General features: G+C 36.6%; 1 pseudogene; it reads left to right on the forward strand.

Annotated features, from left to right (window-relative positions):
- Window positions 1-372: 372 nt before the first annotated feature.
- Window positions 373-12500, forward strand: LOC113266066 (pre-mRNA-splicing regulator WTAP-like; annotated as a pseudogene).
- The last annotated feature ends 7533 nt before the right edge of the window (window positions 12501-20033 follow it).

The following is a 20033-nucleotide window of genomic DNA, read 5'->3' on the forward strand; positions in this document are numbered from 1 at the left end:
TTGACTTGATACATATATGAATGTATTAAAACAGTGCCAGTTTCACATTGAATATTCAATACGAAATATGGTGATGTTGAGGCTTACAATAATACTGATGCTAGAATATTAAGAGAGAGTCAAATTTACACTTACGGTATGAGATCAATAAATGGAATTGTGGTCTATGATTTTTGCATCGTCCTGCATTCATACTTATGTCAGTTAATGTCCAGTGAGCAGAAAGAAACAACACATTAATTTGAACAGGGGAGTTTACTATAAAGAATTGTTAATTGTAACAGAAGACTAGAGTAAGAAGGGATTGGCTAGTAAGAAGTAGAGAACGCCAAATAGAGAGACAGCAGTGGCTAACCCTAGGGCTGAGCCCAGATGCCTGTAGAAGACGCCTGCTTCCCTGAGGCTGCCATGCGAGCCTTGTTACAGAAAGCACAGGTGCTGCTCACTGAGCAGCAGAGAAGTGCCTAACCCTACCCTTACCCTTCATGTTAACCCTAACCCTAACCGTGTAGTAGAAACCGCCATAAATCTGCCCTCTGGGTTGCTAGGGAAGTCTGTCCTTTGTGGGTGCTGCTGGCTATCATGCACCAAAGGAGCAGGGCCTGGGGGAAGCTGAGTGTGATTCAAGGGTGTGAGGGTCTCTGCCGTAAAATCCCCTGGCCATGGAGGAAGGTAGTGAGGCAGGTGGCTGCAGCAGAGTGCCCACACGTATGCAGTGTAGGAGCTGGGAGGAGAACCTGCAACACTGCAGGAGCTGGAGAGGCACTCCTACAAAGTGGCAGGGTCTGGGTTCCTAGAGAAGCTGCTAGCTGCTTCGTGTTGCTGGCCCCTGTGTTCCCCAGCTGGGGCACTGAAGACGTGCAGGCGCTGGCAGGAGTCCATTGCTGTGAGTGAGCAGAACTGCAGGGGGAAGAAAAGCCTTTCCAGTGACATAGCTTCTTGCCAGCCATAACAGGGGAAAAAAGAATATTTGAAGGGTCAAGTATCATTTTCATAGAGCAGTCTAACAGGGTCGGTTTGGAGCTGGGAGGCAGTAAAGCAATGACTGGAACATTATGACAAAGAGGTTGAATATGAAAAGTTCATATTTCTATTCTTTGTGCTAATTTATTAAGCATACTTCATTCCAGTGTGGATTCTAGAAATCCTTATGATTTGGAAAATCCGCAAATACTATTTGCATTTATAGTATTGAAAACAAAATCTCTAAGTGACAACCAACCCTTAAGAAAACAGTGTACTCGTGGGGCGTCTGGGTGGCTCAGCCGTTAGGTATCCATCTGACTCTTGATTTTGGCTCAGGTTATAATGTCAGGGTCCTGTGATTGAGTCCAGCATCCAGCTCCCTGCTCAGTGGGGAGTCTGTTTGGGATTTTGTCTGCCCATCCCGGTCCGCCACTCACTTGGACATGCCCTCTCTCTAATAAATAATATAAATATAAATATAAATATAAATATAAATATAAATATAAATATAATATATTGTTTTTAAAGAGAGCAAACTCTTGAGGGGAGCCTCTGTTGTATTGAGCAGAGTGACATCATCTATTAGAAATCTATTTGTATTCACAGATTTTAAAACTTTTACAGAGATGTTTTACTATTTTAATGTAAAAGCAATCCTGTCTCACAATAGTTCTTACATTACTTCATCCATCAGCTGCATTCCCTCATTGCCTAAACATTTTAAAATTCAGTTTCCAAACTGCCAGGTTCTCTTCTCATACTGCTTTCTACTCTGTCCTTTTCAGTTGCCAATCCCTATAGGTACTATTTGCTCATAGACCCCTTGCCTACCTGTGTTTACTTTCTAGGTTCCTCATATAATCCCATGTCTTCTACCAGTATTGAAGACTCCCATTTATAAGACTATAGTATCAGCACTATTATTATTATTTTTTAATATACTCAACAGGCAGACTGAATTGGAGGAGGACAGGAAACAACCCGCACATGGCATCTTCAGTCATGCTAGGTAACAGGAAATCCCCACCAACCCCCAAACGTAGAGATAGGTGGCCAGAATCAACGGCTTTTCAGCGGAAGTGATAGTGTTATAATATGGAAGGATCGAACAAGTGTAAGAATGAGGATAATGCCAGCAAATTTTACACCCCAAACAAGAAGCATTAGGCTGAGTAGCAAGTAGGTGAGCAAATCTGAAAAAACTGACAAAATTAAAAATTCCTCACAGGTTTCAATAACTGAAAAGTGCAAAAGGAACTTCCCTTCTAACTGATAGAAGTTTACCCTCAAACTCTGCAGGAGGCAGAAGTGCTGGGTGCAAATTCTGGGACTCCCAGATGTAGAGTGGTTCAAATATGAAGGGGGATTCAGATGAGGCCAAGGTCAGAAAGTAGTATAGCAGCAAAAGACTTCATAAACAAGAGAACTACTTTAGAGGACAGGTTTGTTGAGCTCTGAAAGGCACAAAAAAATACAAAGGAAGAACCTCTGAATTGACTTATGTGTGAGAAATAGAAAAAAAAAAGTAACTTTTTTTCAATACCTCATGGTAATAATAATAAAAGGGAAGGGTCTGGGTATCAGTTGTTAAACTAGGGAAGCTAACCTGCTCTATCACTTCACTATATGTGGAAAGTTCCTCCTAAGAATCTAAGAAAAGTCAACTCTTTTAACCATGAAAAAATCAGTAAGAATGATTATCAGTTCACCTATATGTATTTTGTGACAAAAGATGAAAATTAATGAAGTTACAGTCTAAGAGTTAATCTCTCTCTCTCTCTCTCACACACACACCCACGAAAAATATAGTATCAGGGAAGATGAGAATAGCAACAATATTTCAAAGTGAGTTATAACAAATTAAGAAAATGATAAAGTGATTCCTATGAACAGAATGTGTTGAATGTTTAAAATTAGTTGGTTAAACTATAGCACAGTGTTACAAGAAAGCTGACAGGGGGCCCCTGGGTGGCACAGTAGTTAAGCGTCTGTGTTTGGCTCAGGGCATGATTCCGGCATTCTGGGATCGAGCCCCACATCAGGCTCCTCTGTTGGGAGCCTGCTTCGTCCTCTCCCGCTCCCCCTGCTGTGTTCCCTTTCTCGCTGGCTGTCTCTCTGTCAAATAAATAAATAAAATCTTTAAAAAAAAAAAAAAAAAGAAAAGAAAGCTGACAGAACTTATAAATAAAATAGAAAAAAATCATTTTAGAAAAGACTACTCAAAAGCATACAGGAGTGAACTGACATAATAGAAATCACAGGGAATAAAAAATGATGAACTAAAGTAATGATATAGAAACAAAAAGTTTCTAGAGTTATGGTAAAGGCGATAAACAATAAAAACAGTTCCACCAAAATTATTAAATCAATAGAAGAAAAAATATTGAAAATCATTCAAGAAAAATTTCCTGAATGAAAGCTCAAATATACATATTTAAGAAGCATACACATTACATAGCAAAACAAAATCCAAAATGTTCAACAGTGAGACCTATCGCAGTGAAATTATGGGGTTTACAGAATAATAAAAAAAAATTTTTGGACATCCACATAAAAGATCAAGTGCTTTTAAGGGAAAGAAAATCTGATTGGACTCATAATTCTTTAAAGGAACATTTCATTCCAAAACAGATTGCAGGACCTTTTTTGGGATATCTAGTTTTTCTGTCAAGCAATAATGTCTTTCAAGAATAAATGGGGAAAAAAAACAGACAATAAAAATGTAAAACCTCTGGGATTATTAGTCTTAGAAACCCTTCCATAGAATGACATAGATAAATAGTGAAGATTTGAAGAAGATTTATCATAAGTTCTGGAAGTAAGCATTTAATGTTAAAAATCCAGGAAAGAATGATGGCAATGAGGAGGATAAAAGTGGATGCAAGAGTATAGTCCCCCAAAATATATAAATAAAACTAAAAAAAACAGATAGATAATGGATAGAATAAAAAAAAAAGTAGAATGGACTGCTTTGCAGATATTAAGTTAGATGAAAAAATCAATCAGATATTTCGAAAGAAAATGTGGAAGAAGATCTTTCCATGTAAATCTGCTAATGCCCATTGAACCAAGATACGGTGTCTTACACAACAGGGGAGTATGTGTATTTATAAGATATTATCATAAAATAATTAATAGTCCAAGAATACTGAATACCAAAAGCAAATAGTACTCTATAATTATATGACATGTATAACAGATAAACATTTTAATAGGTGAGATAGTCCCTTTCTATTTCTTAATATGACCAACTTGTTCTCAGTTCTGTAATTGCATGTGTGTGGGTTGTAATATATAATGCATATAATTATACAACATACTATTATTTTCATATCAATTCCCTGACTTCATTACCTTCCATTGTTGCCCTTGCTCATTCACTCCAGCCACGTGGAACTCTTTGGGTTTCTCAAATACCTCACGTATCTCCATTGTTCCTGTTACATAAAGAGGTAAAAGTGAAAGAGAAGGAGGACAAAACAGCCATGAGAAGAAACTGGGGAAACACATTTTGAAAGGAATTGTCATTTTTTCTTGCACTGGTAATATTGCATCGAACAGAGCTATTCTAGTTCTAATTAACTAGTATTTGTTCATAAACAGTTTCTATGTTACTGTCAGAGTCAAATGCCTTCAAAATTTATGCGATTTTGTCACATCTTTACTTAAAATCTCCTTTACTTAAAAATCCCAAATAAATGAAGTCTACACAAGAATAGCACATGATATGAATTTTCCAATATTTGGATCTATCCTAATCTAATTTCTACATTTCCAAAGAACTACATGAACTTTTCGCCTATCACATAAGCTGTATTCCAAACATACCAAAAACAAGATTTCAATAAAAATATCTGGTGTTTAAAATTCTCTTTTCCGGGGCACCTGGGTAGCGCAGTCGTTAAAGCGTCTGCCTTCGGCTCAGGGCGTGATCCCGGCGTACCGGGATCGAGTCCCACATCGGGCTCCTCCGCTATGAGCCTGCTTCTTCCTCTCCCACTCCCCCTGCTGTGTTCCCTCTCTCGCTGGCTGCCTCTGTCACATAAATAAAATCTTTAAAAAAATAAAAAAAATTAAAAATAAAATAAAATTCTCTTTTCCCCCTCTTCTACTCCCTAGAATTTATTTCTTTCTATTCACTCACTGTGTCCTATTATTTTCTTTTTTTTTTTTTTTAATTTTTTAAATTTATTTGACAGAGAGCGTGCACAAGTAGGGGGAACAGCAGGCAGAAGGAGAGGGAAAAGCAGTCTTCTCGCTGAGTGGGGAGCCCAATGCGGGGCTGGATCCCAGGACCCTGGGATCATGACCCGAGCCAAAGGCAAACACTTAACTGACCGAGGCATCCAGGTGCCCCCAGTGTCCTATTATTTTCAAGTACAAGCTTATTCCTCACCTTTTGCGTGCCCCTGTGCGCATGGCTAACAGTCTACATAGTCATGAAATGAAATGAAAATAGTGAGTTTGCATATCAATATTCACTTATTTTTTTTAAAGATTTATTTAGAGATAAAGTGTGGGGGTGGGAGGAGCAGAGGGAGAGGGAGTCTTATGCAGATTCTGTGCTGAGCATGGCCCTGAGACCGTGACCTGAGCTGAAACCAAGAGTCCAATGCTTAATGGGCTATGCCACACAGGCTCGCCTCAGTATTCACTTCTAAACCTCATGTTCATGGAGAGGAAGGGGTGGTACCATATTTAATCTCTCTTTAGGCACACTGCAGAGTATTTGGCACATAGTTAATATGTAGCAAGTATTGATTAGATAAACAAATAATGGGTGAAAGATGGAAGAATGTTACAGAAATTCATATAGGCTAAATTTTCATTAGGATGATCAAAGAGAATTTTTGATAATTTGGTATGTAAACTGAATCATGGAGGAGGAGGATTATTCAAGTAGAAGAAACATTATGCCAAATTGCCAAAGAGATAAAATAAAAAAAAATCTGAAGTGATACTAGAAAATATCAAGAATATAAACCTTACATCTACTTTGGAATATTAATGCTAAGGAAAGTTAGATATTAAAAAAAAAATCAAGTAGCCTGCAATTAAACCCAGAAACATCTCAAAAATATACAGAGAAACAGAAATTAATATAAGGCCAATTTGAGGTACATTTAGTTTCCTAGAATTTATGTGTAGAGGGAAAAGAACTTAAGGAAACAGTAATAAAATAAATGTTAGAACCATTTTTATTTTGCTAAATTGCTAAAATAAAGCAATGATATACTATAAAATCATTTTTTTTAGAATAAGTGTCTTTTTTTTTTTTTTTAAGATTTTATTTATTTATTTGACAGAGATAGAGACAGCCAGCGAGAGAGGGAACACAAGCAGGGGGAGTGGGAGAGGAAGAAGCAGGCTCATAGCAGAAGAGCCTGATGTGGGGCTTGATCCCACAACGCCGGGATCACGCCCTGAGCCGAAGGCAGACGCTTAACCGCTGTGCCACCCAGGCGCCCCTAGAATGAGTGTCTTAACCATAAGTTTAAGGTAAATGGCTTGCTTAACAAAAAGCAATGACATTATTACATTTTAATTTCTATTCAACCTCCAAAACATGGTTATTAAGTGTTTTCCTAAGATATGGAAAATTCACTTTTCAGGCTAAATTAAGAAAAATCCATTAAATTCTTTCTTAATTTATAAATTATGCTCATATTTTTTATTGTAGCACATAAAAGGTTGTAGACCTTAACAGAAAATGCAATATTTTCTACATATTATTATCATATGTAAAGATAAAATAAATAACTTTTGGTGAATGTTTTTTTTAATTTATTTTTTATTATGATATGTTAGTCACCATACAATACATTATTAGTTTTTGATGTAGTGTTCCATGATTCATTGTTTGTGTATAACACCCAGTGCTCCATGCAATATGTGCCCTCCTTAATACCCTTCACCCAGCTAGCCCATCCCCCTACCCACCCCTTCCCTCCAAAACCCTCAGTTTGTTTCCCAGGAGTCCATAGTCTCTCGTGGTTCATTTCCCCCTCTGTTTACCACCCCCTTCATTTTTCCCTTCCTTCTCCTAACGATCTCCCTGCTATTCCTTATGTTCCACAAATGAGTGAAACCATATGATAATTGTCTTTCTCTGCTTGACTTATTTCACTTAGCATAATCTCCTCTAGTCCCATCCATGTTGATGCAAATGTTGGGTAATCATTCTTTCTGATGGCTGAGTAATATTCTGTTGTATATATGAACCACATCTTCTTTATCCATTCATCTGTGGAAGGAACTGTGGTTTCTTCCACAGTTTGGCTATTGTGGACAAAGCTGCTATAAACATTGGGGTGCATACAGCCTTTCTTTCCACTACATCTGTATCTTTGGGGTAAATACCCAGTAGTGCAATTGCTGGGTCATAGGGTAGCTCTATTTTTAACTTTTTGAGGAACCTCCACTCTGTTTTCCAAAGTGGCTGTACCAACTTGCATTCCCACCAACAGTGTAAGAGTGTTCCCCTTTCTCCACATCCTCTCCAACATTTGTTGTTTCTTGCCTTGTCAATTTTTGCCATTCTTACTGGCATAAGGTGGTATCTCAATGTGGTTTTGATTTGAATTTCCCTGATGGCTAATGATGTTGAACATTTTTTCATGTGTCTATTAGCCATTCGTATGTCTTCGTTGGAAAAGTGCCTGTTCATATCTTCTGCCCATTTTTTAAATTTGATTATTTGTTTCTTGGTATTGAGTTTGAGAAGTTCTTTATAGATCTTGGATACCAGCCTTTTATCTGTAGTGTCATTTGCAAATATCCTCTCCCATTCCATGGGTTGCTCTTTGTTTTGTTGACTGTTTTCTTTGCTGTGAGGATGCTTTTTATCTTGAGGAAGCCCCAAAAGTTCATTTTGCTTTTGTTTCCCTTGCCTTTGGAGACATGTCATGAAAGAAGTTGGTGAATGTTTCTTGCATCAACAACCCTCATCTTCATGAGATCAAGGCTCATGCCTTATTTATCTTGGCATTTCAATGCTTGCTGTAGTGACTTGCACACTGAATACACTCGTACAGTGAAAAATAAACAACAATAAATAGCATTTATTAAGAATTTCTTTTGTTCTATGCAATATGCATTGTGTGAATCACAACATATAATTTGAGCAACAGCTGATGTGATAGGTACTACTATCTTCCTCTCTTTTACAGAAGAAACTAAGGCTGAAGGACGAACAGTTAAAAAAGGAAAACTCTTCTAAAGTTATATCATTGGTAAGTAGCTAACCCAAAATTTGAATCTAGGCAAGCTAGCTCTCAAATATGATTCTGTAATTACCAGAGGATACTCTTTTCCTAGAAATGGAAAACAGGTGGATAATTAAAAGTATGGTTACTTTCATTTTAAAATTTGGGCCCAGCAGTTATATATCTTATATAGGTTTTATATTTTTATTCTGGTGATACAGTCAGTATATGTCACACGTATTTGATTTCAGATTGCTTCAACATTTATTTAGCAGTAATTAAATCGGAGTTTCTACTTAATGTAACCTATCTGTATTTAGTACCTGTTGATAAACAATTCTCCCTGGGTCTTGTGGGTGCGTTTTGTTTGTTTTTGTTTTTTAGTTTTTGATGTAGTGTTCAATGATTCATTAGTTGTGTATAACACCCAGTGCTCAGAGCACTGGGTGCTGTTCTTCCAGAGTTTTTTGCAAAGATATTTTCATAGCAAATGGCCTTGAAGACAGACATATTGTCACCTCTGGAACAAAGGGAAGGTGCACTAATTTCTAACTAGAAGAGATATGAATTCTCTAAAGGCAGAGTTCCTCTCCCATAATATAACCCACTCTATGTGTACAGTTGTCATCTGGCTCTCTTGGTGTCTCCCCATTAAAACTGGGACTCTGAGAACTAACACAAATAAAGTGGATACTCTGGCTACTGCTATTGATTAGTAGTAAACTGTCCATCTTTGACTCAGGAATCTATTAACATACATAAAACCGTGGCAAGCAAATTCATTAGCTTGTGTTTAGTATGAAATCTTAGACCCTTTAAAGTTCCTAACAGATATATTGTATGATTTTTTTATTATGTATTATTAAGTGACTTATTTTTTAGGAAATAAATTTGCTGATTTATCTAATATTTTAAAATATTTTAAAGACCTAGTATTTGAATGATTAGAAGAGTCCATGAAAACTCATCAGAGATTTATATTTATTTTTCAAATAGTTCAAATGCTTAAATATTCAGTCTATTCCTGATCATCTTTAATATGTATTTGGCTGGTAATGAATATTTTTAAAACATTAGACCAGCTGTTCACAACAGGAGCCAATCTGTCTCTTGAGGAATATTTGGCAACATCTGGAAACATCTTTGCTACACATTACTAGAGTTGAATACATTCATTGCTTGTCTCAACTTGGAGTGGTGTTGGTTACAAATAGAATTTAGCGGATATAGAGACCAGGAATGCTGTTAAACATCCTATAGTGTAACAAGACAACCTCCCATAATGAATTATTTAGTCCCAAATGTCAATTATGATAATGTTGAGAACCCAGATATACATATATATGTATAAGCATATACATATATATGCTTCCACATCTGAATTTGAGAGATCTAAGTCAATTCTCCCAATGATAAGAATAATCTGCATTTAAATATAGAAAAATATAAATATCTCAACATTTATCTGTCTATAATACAGTATTTCATGAAAATTAAACCATAACATAAATAAGAGCAAATAATCAACAGAAAACCAAAGTTTCAATCATTTCTAAATTTTTAGGATGTACCTATATTTACACATATTAGAGTAATGTAGTCAAACATTTTTTTTTTATTATTATTATTGGCAATGAGGTATAACCAATAATGTATATACAGAAAACAAATTTTTATCATGTTTACGAATGGGGGTGGATGGGTATGAACATTAAAAAGAAATTATCTTGTATTTGGTTACCTAAGTCTGTGCTGTTAGTATGGAAACTGCAGTACTATGTATCTATTTGTTATTATAACAATCTATCAAGGAAATTCTGTAATTTGTATACATTACTTTTGAAAATTGTAATATTGTGTTTGAATATTATCTGGTTCATAGAACGTTCCTTAAGCAACCATGACTTTACAATTATAGTTATAAAATTATAACTATGACAAGCATATGTGTATATGTATACCTGCATATATACACAACTACTCACATATAATTAGCTAACATACACTGAACATCTGTGTCATAGGGTCAAATAAAATTTGTCAAAACTGATCTAATTGGTGTAGTATTATCTGGTTCACAAGTGTGGACCAGCAGTGTCTTCATGCTTATCATCCCATGTTAGTAGGATCCATCTACATACAATCAGAACTTTTATCTTTTGCAGGAAAATTAGTGTTGTTTTAATGACAGCAAAAATAAATCCAATATTGGGGCACCTGGGTGGCTCAGTCAGTTAAGCATCTGCCTTTGGTTCAGGTCATGATCCCAGGGTCCTGGGATCGAGCCCCATATTGAGCTCCCTGCTCCGTGAGGAGTCTGCTTCTCCCTCTCCTTCTGCTCCTCCCTTCTGCTCATGCTCTCTCTTTCATGCTCACTCTCTGTCTAAATAAATAAAATCTAAATAGATAAATAAATAAGTTAATTAATTAATTAATTAATTGATTAATTAATTAGAAATCCAATATAGAAAGAGGAGTGCAGGGGCTGTGGCAGGAGGACGAGTTGGGGGGCCCTGATAGCACGTCTGGTGCCTGGGTTGCAAGCAGGCCTGTGCGACTGGCGCTGGTGTGGCCTCCATCTGGAGAGGATTCAAGCTGAGCAATCACGAGCTTCTTCTCAGAAAGGTTCAACTGAGTGAAACAGACTTAAGAATTGTGGCACAAGATGAGTGAATTCTAAGATGGAAGCAATATGAAGTATGTCCGAGCTTTGGAGGACAAGTACACAGATCTTAATTCTAATGATGTAACTGGCTAAGGGAGTCTGAAGAAAAACTAAAGCAGCAACGAGAGTCTGCACACAGCGAAAACATCCTTATAATGTGACTAGCAACCAAGGAGTAAGAGATACAGTGTATCTCCCGCAAACCCAGTACCTCAAGCAAGTCCAGCAGCCAAGCGTCGCCCAAAAGAGATCCACAATGGTAGACCCAGCCATCAATGTGTTTTTCCTAAAAATGAAAGGTGAATTGGAACAGACTATAGACAAACTGGGACAAGCCTGAAATAAACTGAGTACCTGGAAGTTTATACCTGATAGGTAAACAATCATACACCCGGTTGAGACTTCCCTGACCATCCCACTAGGAAAAAGCTGTGCTGGGACAGCCAAGTACTTCTTTCCGCAGCAAGACTTAGACTTTTTTGAGCCAAAAAAAAGCCACATTCTTACAGTTTACAGCTTGAAATGATTCATGTAAAACTTACCAGATGAACCTTGTGTTTGGCTTTTTTCTCTTCTCCTTCCCCTTGCTTCAGAGGCCTGATGGTATGGAACTATTCCGAAGTGGCCACTTCCAAAAACTTTCCCTTCTAGAACATGTAGACACTTGAGAAATGTTTCTGTTTGAAGAAACTAGACAGAGAAAGAGGAATCTCGAGTCTTGGCACACTGTGCCTTTAGACAGTTTGGAGGAATGAAAACCGAGAAATTTAAAATTGTGAATTGAACAGTAAAATTCCAGTAAAATGTAAAAACGGAATACGCATCGCTCTTAACCTCGAGCATAGTGACTGAGAGACACCGTATCTCAGTTTTGTCAGTAGACTGTGGACTTCACAATTCTCGTTGAACTTCTGGTTCTAAACTGAAATGGGCCAAACGAGCAAAGCCTTAATGGCCAGGTGTTGAAGGCTTAAGCCAAGGGGAATCAAGAGCTCGTAAATCAGCTGTCCCAGGGACGAGCTGCACATCTTGAAGCGGAGTTGGCTTTACAGAAATATCATGAGGAGCTCAAGTGCATTCAGAATGAACCGAAGGTCTTCATCATTCAACCTGACAGAAGTAGAGGGTATGCTGAGCACCGTTGTAGTTCTTCAGCAGCAACTGAAAGAGACGCGCCAGCAGTTGGCTCAGTACCAACAGCAGGAGTCTCACACTCCAGCCCCAAGTACCAGCAGGACTACATCTTCTGAGCCTGTAGGACAGGCAGAGGCCACAGGTGAAGATGGCAGTCGGCTGGCCGATGGACCAAGTAATGGCAGTTCCTCTTGGCAGAGGACGTCTGGGTCCAGATTTCACAGGGAGAGGGACACAGCCTAAAATGACTTTCCTTCTTCTCTAGGGAGTGGTGATAAAGCTTCCAACAGCTCAGAGGAGAGACCTGGCCAAGGAGGTAGTAGTTATGCAAACTAACTCAGTGCAGGGTATGAAGGTGTAGAATATTCTACTGGCAACGAAAACTCACACGCCACTCAAATGACACAGACGCTGACCATGACCGTCAAGAGGAGAAAACAGCGAATGGGAACGCTAACTGACCTGTGCGTTCCTGCCGTGTTCAGAATGTCTTGGACTCAAGTGTAAATGTGCAGGGTTCAATTTTGTAATTTTTTTTCTAACAGATTTTTATACAGTACCATTTAATTTGGGGGAGATTCTTTCCAGGAAATCAACACATACTTTAGTCACAATATATCTTTTCTGTGGGTGTGTTTTGTTTTGGGGGTTCTTTCTTTTTCTTTTTCTATTCTTTTTCTTTTTTTCTCTTTCTTTTTTCAGTACCTCTGTCACTTTGCAAACTGTAACAGTTAGTTACTTTGTTGCTAAAAGAACGTTTTGTGTAGGGTCAAGTTACTGTTATAGGAGTTAATGTGTAGTTATAAATGGGAATCTTTCCTTAAAGCACAATTATGTCTGTAGAAATCTGTGTCTGTCTTAGGACCCGTGCTTTGTAAGGGCATTCTTACCCATGATAGAGTTCGCTATTAGAATAGATGTAGGTTTGTGACTGAGTACACTTATTATCCTTCCCCCTTTCTATATTGACATAATTCTCTGAAAATAACCAGGCAGTGCCTATGTCGCTTGTTGCCATTCCTTTTTCTTTTCACCATGTGGTGTTTGATAATCATCAGGATGCTCTGTAAGATCAGAGTTATCTACCATCTTCCTTGGGGATTTTCCAGCAGCAGCCTTCTCTCATGATAGGTGGTTACATCTGTACTGCTCTGTGCAATCAGTAGAATTGCATCCAAAATATGCATCGCAAACTTTTCAGAAGCATGAAAGAATTGAATGCTGTATTAGATAGTGCCCTAGTGAAACCTGTGTTTTCTACTAAAGAGTAAACATGAATCAGTCAACCAAATATGAAAGTCTCTTTACCACCTGGCTATTATTAAAGGCTTCTCAGAAGATCTCAGTATATCTTCCTGGGATCCTGTGTTTTTCTATAATCAAAAAAAATTCTTTAAGATTTTATATATTTTATTTGAGGGATAGAGTGAGCAAGAGAGAGAGCACATGAGCAGAGGCAAAGAGAGAAGGAGAAACAGGCTCCCCTACTGAGCAGGGAGCTGGACGTGGGACTCGATCCCAGGACCCTGGGATTATGACTTGAGCCAAAGGCAGACACTTAACCGACTGAGCAGCACATAGACCAACACATTCATTGCCAAACTCACTGCACTTAATGGATGTTTTACTTTCCAATATATTAGCCTACTTTTGAGTTTTTTATTTTAATTATGCATTTTAATCATTCTCAATTTGTGACAAGAAGCAGTGCATTACCTTCATTTAAAGCCCTTTCTTTTAAGGTGACGCAGATAATAAAACCTAAACTACTCCCTACAGCAATCTTGGATACAATTTTCTTTTTCCCTCATTAATGTACATGCTAGGGAAAATACTGTGTGCTGATGAGTTCCAGAAATTCTCTGTGAGGAATCTTCAGAGAACCTGCCTCAGTCCATGCTACCATAAATGTTCACAGTGACTAATGTTGATATTTGCTGCTTTTTTCTCAGGGGTGCTCCTGAGGAAATTAATAAGTGTCTTTCATGGAATATATAGATGTATTTTAAAAACGGAGCCTTGAGTTGTATCTATTTGAATATGCCAGTATTTTTTAAAATACACATTTTGATTTTCAGCTATGTTTCTATTTATGTATTTCTATACATTTAAATTTCAAACAAAAAATATGAAAGGTGTTACAGTGGGAAATTTTGTCAATGTTTCCTTTTCCAGAATATCTCAGGTATTATTTCCTCAGATTTCCATTAGGTCTTTCATCATTTATACAGACTTCTAAACTTAAAATTTATTCTTAGTTTTATTATCCAAATTCTTTTATTTATTTTTTTATTCCCTCAAATACTGCATTAAATTTAACTCAACAGAAAAAACTATGTCTATCGGACACCATATTTTAGGCCACAGAAATATAAAATTTTAATTTAGCACATGTGTTTTTTACACTTATTCAAATAATTACAAATAACTATTTTATTAAATTATATCCACAATCATGGAGCAAGTAAAACAATAGATTTTATAATTTGATAGGGTAATAATCAAAGAAATAAACATTTATATTTCATGATCAATTATGATGGAATCCTTTTTCTTAACGATGGAAACCTTTTATAAAAATTGTTTTGGTTACAGGATTTAAAGGCATGTTTAAAAATGTATTGCTTTATGATTTTGTTTAAGTAGAATCTTATAATAATAGATTACATTATAATTGGGTGCAATACATGTTATTCCCTACACTTTAGAGTTATTCACATGGTGAATGTTTTTCATAATCTGTAAACAGAGATGGAGTTCACAGATGGAGATGCTTCCTTTGGTAGGGCACATGAACACTTGGTCTGACTGAAACAGAGTATGTTATTCACTATGTCTGGGCCAAGGGCATTACCTGTAAAATGAGAATGTGTCATCTACATGACGGGATTGTTTTAAAAACAGGTAGTGGACTTTACATAGCACAGGTGCTCTACAAATGTTAACTTCTCTGTTTAACCTAATGACTGTATACTACTTAGGGAGCAATATTCTGTATACCCATGGATAACATCACAGGAATGGCCATTAAGTTTTACAATGTGAATTTAGGAAGTCAGTTTTATAAACAGTATGATTGTTAGGGCCTTACCTCCCCATTAGCTGGAATATGTTATAAAGATATTTTGATTTCCTTCAACCCAGTTTTAATCATCAGTCCTGTCTTTTTTTTTTTCCTTCTTCATATTACTATTTAAATAACGGTTAAACTTGGGGGAGGTCTTTAGTTTTAAAAATAGTCAATAGGTAAATAATAAATTATTAAATATTCATTTGTTTGAATATACAATGTGATTTTGACTAAATTGTCTTTTATTTAAGATTATCCTGAAACGTGGAGTTGGAAAATGTTCTGTAAACTATAAATCACCCGTTTTGCTACAAATAAAATCAATTCCATTCATTTACTGAAATTTTCTGTATATGATCAATAAATCTTTAAATAAACATGGATATTAAATTCAAACCTGACATGTTGATAAAGTAAATGGGAAAGTGGTAGGACTAAATCGGGAGTTGCATGACACAGAACCATGTGATAGCACTAACAATACCTACGGTTAGAAAGTTGCCATGCAAGGAATTAATCAAACCATTAATCATGGAAACAAAAACTTAAAAAAGGGGTCAGAACCAAGGCCACCATCTGAATGTGGAACATAATAATCAGTGATCTCAAATTATCTTCTTGTAAGAGTAAATGTAGTGTTTTGTCATTTGAGAAATAGCTATACCTAATTGGAGGGACTTTGTATATACTATTATAGAAAGATGAATCCATAGTTGGGTCATAATTTGGGTGACTAAGTAACAATCGTATAAAGAAAATGATGTGTTTCCACAGAAACCTCAAACTTTTAATGTTCATTTGATTTTGTTATGTATTTCAGGTTGTCTCCAGAATTACTTGAAGAGGTAGTGCACATGGTCAAGTAACACAGGTATTTTCATTCACTTGCCATTTACATTCTTGAAGTGGAAGTTTGAAGTTATCAGACTTGAGGATTTAGTTAGAAAGAACCTCTTGGTTCCTTTGTCCAGGTGCTGTGATTACCAAACTATCTCCTGTATATCTACTGATTAACCTTGTAACAGGTTACCTTCTGTAATTTTGAACAGAGTGAGATTAATCAACTTTGGTTCTCTAGCCCAATAACCTGGTGACAAAGTTGGCCTTCATCTACCAAGTACAATCCACAAAAATAATAGTGACCATTCATCTGGCATCACACTTTAAATGAAAAAGTAAGTATCCTTCATGATGAATGACTTTATGCATAGTTTATATTTATATTATAAATACATTATTTACATGTATTTGCATTATTTTATTTATAAGCATTAGATGGATTTAAGAGAAATTATGAGAAGAATCATAATTTGCTTATCATCTTCCCATATCCTTCAGCATAATTGGTAAGTTGAAATGATACCCATTTTTTGAAATCCTTTATTCTTTAGATCCTTTCCTTACATATAGGCAGTTGAATGAATACTGTATTTACTATATAGTAAAGAATACTATATTTAAATGTTTCATTGAAATTCACATTATATCCAACTCATTTGTGTAGTTTCTACTTTTGAGATAACAGATCATACTGCATTGGTATCAATATAGGACTAGATGGAGGTCATCTGTGAGAATATGTGGACAATAGGATTGCACTGTTTTTCTCCACTAAATCAGAGACTAAGATGTCATACTAGTTCATAAATTCCCAACTAAGAAATTACAAGTTAAAATATATACTGTGGTGATATGTTTGGTCTTATTATTAACCAAATTTAAGGTTATTTGGTTGTTATAATTTACGTAATAGATCTTCCTTTTGAACATGCTAATACAAATTCACACTTTTGACTATAATGTTAATTGTGATGGAAATGCCAAATATGTAAGTGTTATCTCCTGCTAAAAATTTTATTTTAAAAGTAATATTTACTTAAACAAAATGAAAAAGCTAGAGTCTGGATTTAGATGTATCTGAACAACTAATGTTCAGGATAAAGTTTAAGAGCAAAAGGTCTGTTTGACTATGAATCCCAACTCTACATTTATTGCTCATTGCACTGTGCCAAAAAAAACAAAACAAAACAAAACAAAACAAAACAAAACAAAACCACAACCAACCAAATAAAAAGACATTTTCAGAGTGTTTGAGTACAATATGTATGATATGCAGTAAATATGCTTTAAGGTGGCCATTCTTTAAAAGGGCAAAGCAATTGGAGTTAAGAAAATTTGCAGATTGGGGTGCCTGGGTGGCTCAGTCGTTAAGCGTCTGCCTTCAGCTCAGGGCGAGATCCCAGCGTTCTGGGATCGAGCCCCACATCAGGCTCCTCCGTTGGGAGCCTGCTTCTTCCTCTCCCACTCCCCCTGCTTGTGTTCCCTCTCTTGCTGGCTGTCTCTCTCTCTCTCTCAAATGAATAAATAAAATCTTTAAAAAAAAAAAAAAGAAAATTTACAGATTTATAATAATCATTTTAAGATAACTAAAAAAATTACTTGTGTTAAATTTTTACATTCTTTTTTCATTGTTTCTGGCTGGGATTTCTAGTGACATTGCATAGATAGAATGGTTGGGGACAGAGGATCTTCTCAGAGACTTCTTTAGTCAGGTATCAGTTTCTAAACTGGGAAGACTTGAACATCTGGGAGCTGGAAGGGATTACACTCCTTGTGTGTGGGGCTCTCTTTTCTCTCTCCAACAAGGCAGCTTCAGGAGAGTCACACATTCTCCACAGATACTCAGGGCTCCAAAGGCATAAATGGAGAAAGGCCTGAGAGAAACCTGTTGGAAATGTAGGACAGCATCACTTCTACTACCTTTTCTCTTTTAAAAGCAAATCAGTGTGCTGGGCCATTTTTGAAAAGTGAGAAGTTAGACTCCGGTTTTTATGAAGAGAACGTCCAAAAAAGAAATGCTGACAAGTTTTAAAATCACCATTGTCTGCCATCTGCCCACAAATTATTTATATTCCTTCCATGTTCACAATAAACTCTCCTCCCCTCAACTGACCAGTGAAATTGTATCCTTTATAGCATAGGCTCAGATCCCAGGATCTCATCTTTTCAGGCAGGATCAGGTATAGAGACAGCAGCATGGATGCCATTTCTTGAGTTCAGCAACTGAAGTATAGTTCTTCATATGAGGGCCTTGATCTAAAGACGCAGTTATGCTCTCCACCCCCACCACACCAAAGAGACAGCAGTGGGACAGGAATGGGGTAAGTTTCTTTTGCTTAAAATGAGTATGTGAGGGGAAACAGAAGGCAAGCAGGAGTCACTGTGGTGGTAGAAGGAAACATTTTTAAAGAATGTTACAGCATAACTTTCATTTGTTTTCAAAAGTATAAAGCAGAAATCAGAAATATATATATACTATCAGAGCAGAAAGAAAATTGAAGATTCTTTGGGCAACTTATTTGCCCAAATTATTTGGGTTCCTTAAATTTTGTCCCTGGACTACATTCTTCAGAATAATCCAAGATACTTAAAAATAAAAAATACAGGGGCGCCTCGGTGGCAAAGTGGTTAGGCGTCTGCCTTCGGCTCAGGGCGTGATCCCGGCGTTACGGGATCGGGTCCCACATCAGGCTCCTCCGCTATGAGCCTGTTTCTTCCTCTCCCACTCCCCCTGCTTGTGTTCCCTCTCTCGCTGGCTGTCTCTCTCTGTCGAATAGATAAGTAAAATCTTAAAAAAATAAAAAAATAAAAAATACAGATGTCTACATTTCAGCACAGTTCTAATGAAGCATATTTTTTATTTGGAACCTGGTTATTTCATTTTTTTAGCAAGGTCAAAAGGTGATGATTTTGGAAATTACAGAGATACACTGAAAAGAGTTAATGCTTGTATTTCATAGATTTTTAAAAAATGGAGAAAATTAAAATTTTAACAAGTGTAAATTCTACATAAAAACAAAACGGTAATATTATGGAACAAACCAGATCATGTTGGTGGGTATTTTTTTTTTAATGCAATGGGGTAATTTAAATCTCATTAATTTTTGTTGGTTATTGAATTTGAGACGAAAAGGGCTAAAAGTAAGGAAAAACATTGAACTCTATGAGGTGGTTACATAAACGTATGTCAGACAGGAAGCATCACTCTTGATTCTGAGCAAATTATATTATGCTATCATACTTCATTGCTAATTTTAAAAATAAAAATAGATTTTTGTGCCAAAATACAAAATGGTTGGATGATAATGCCTATAGATGTTGGCAGAGAAAACTATAAAATTATTAAAACAGACTAAAAAATCGAAATAACTTATATTTTAAAGTAAATGCAAGGGCCGTCTGAGTGGCTTAGTTACAGTATCTGACTCTTGATTTCAGCTCAGGCCATGAATTCAGGGTTGTGAGATCGAACCACGTGTCAGTCTCCTCACTGGGCATGGAGCCTGCTTAAGATTCTCTCTCCCTCTTCCCCCCCCATTTGCATGTGAAAAACAGAAAGTGCATGTGAAAGATATATAGCAACTATATATAAAAAATGCATTATTTTATATAAAATTCTTAGCTCTGCAGTAGCACCAAAAATACAGTGAGAGAAAGATAGCAATGTAGTACAGAAATTTTTTAAAAAATTCTATTTTTTAGGGCCACCTGGGTGGCTCTAAGTCAGCTAAGCCTCCACATCTTGGTTTCAGCTCAGGTCATGATCTCAGTGTCCTGGGATGGAGCCTGACATCGGCTCCACACTCGATGCAGAGCCTGCTTGTCCCTTTCCCTCCCTCTCTGCTCCTCCCCCACCGTGCACATGCACACAGGCATGCTGTCTCTCAAATAAATAAATAAAATCTTTTTAAAAAAAAATTTCATTCTATTTGTTCCAAGTATCCAATGAGCCAGCAGTACAGAGAGGAGAAAAATCAGTTTCAGTTTTCCAGAACAGTAGTAAGTCAGTCTTATGGATGCAATAATAAATATAGTTCATGGACACAAGGAGAAAAAACAGAAAAAAAGTCTCTTTAATGTGGAATTTAGCTAGAAATATAGAAGTTATATTCGACTTATGCCAAGTAGAGAGTAAGTAGAACCCAAGGAAACC

Source organism: Ursus arctos, unplaced genomic scaffold (genome assembly GCF_023065955.2).
Source record: "Ursus arctos isolate Adak ecotype North America unplaced genomic scaffold, UrsArc2.0 scaffold_37, whole genome shotgun sequence".
In the NCBI taxonomy this organism is placed as follows: domain Eukaryota; kingdom Metazoa; phylum Chordata; class Mammalia; order Carnivora; family Ursidae; genus Ursus; species Ursus arctos.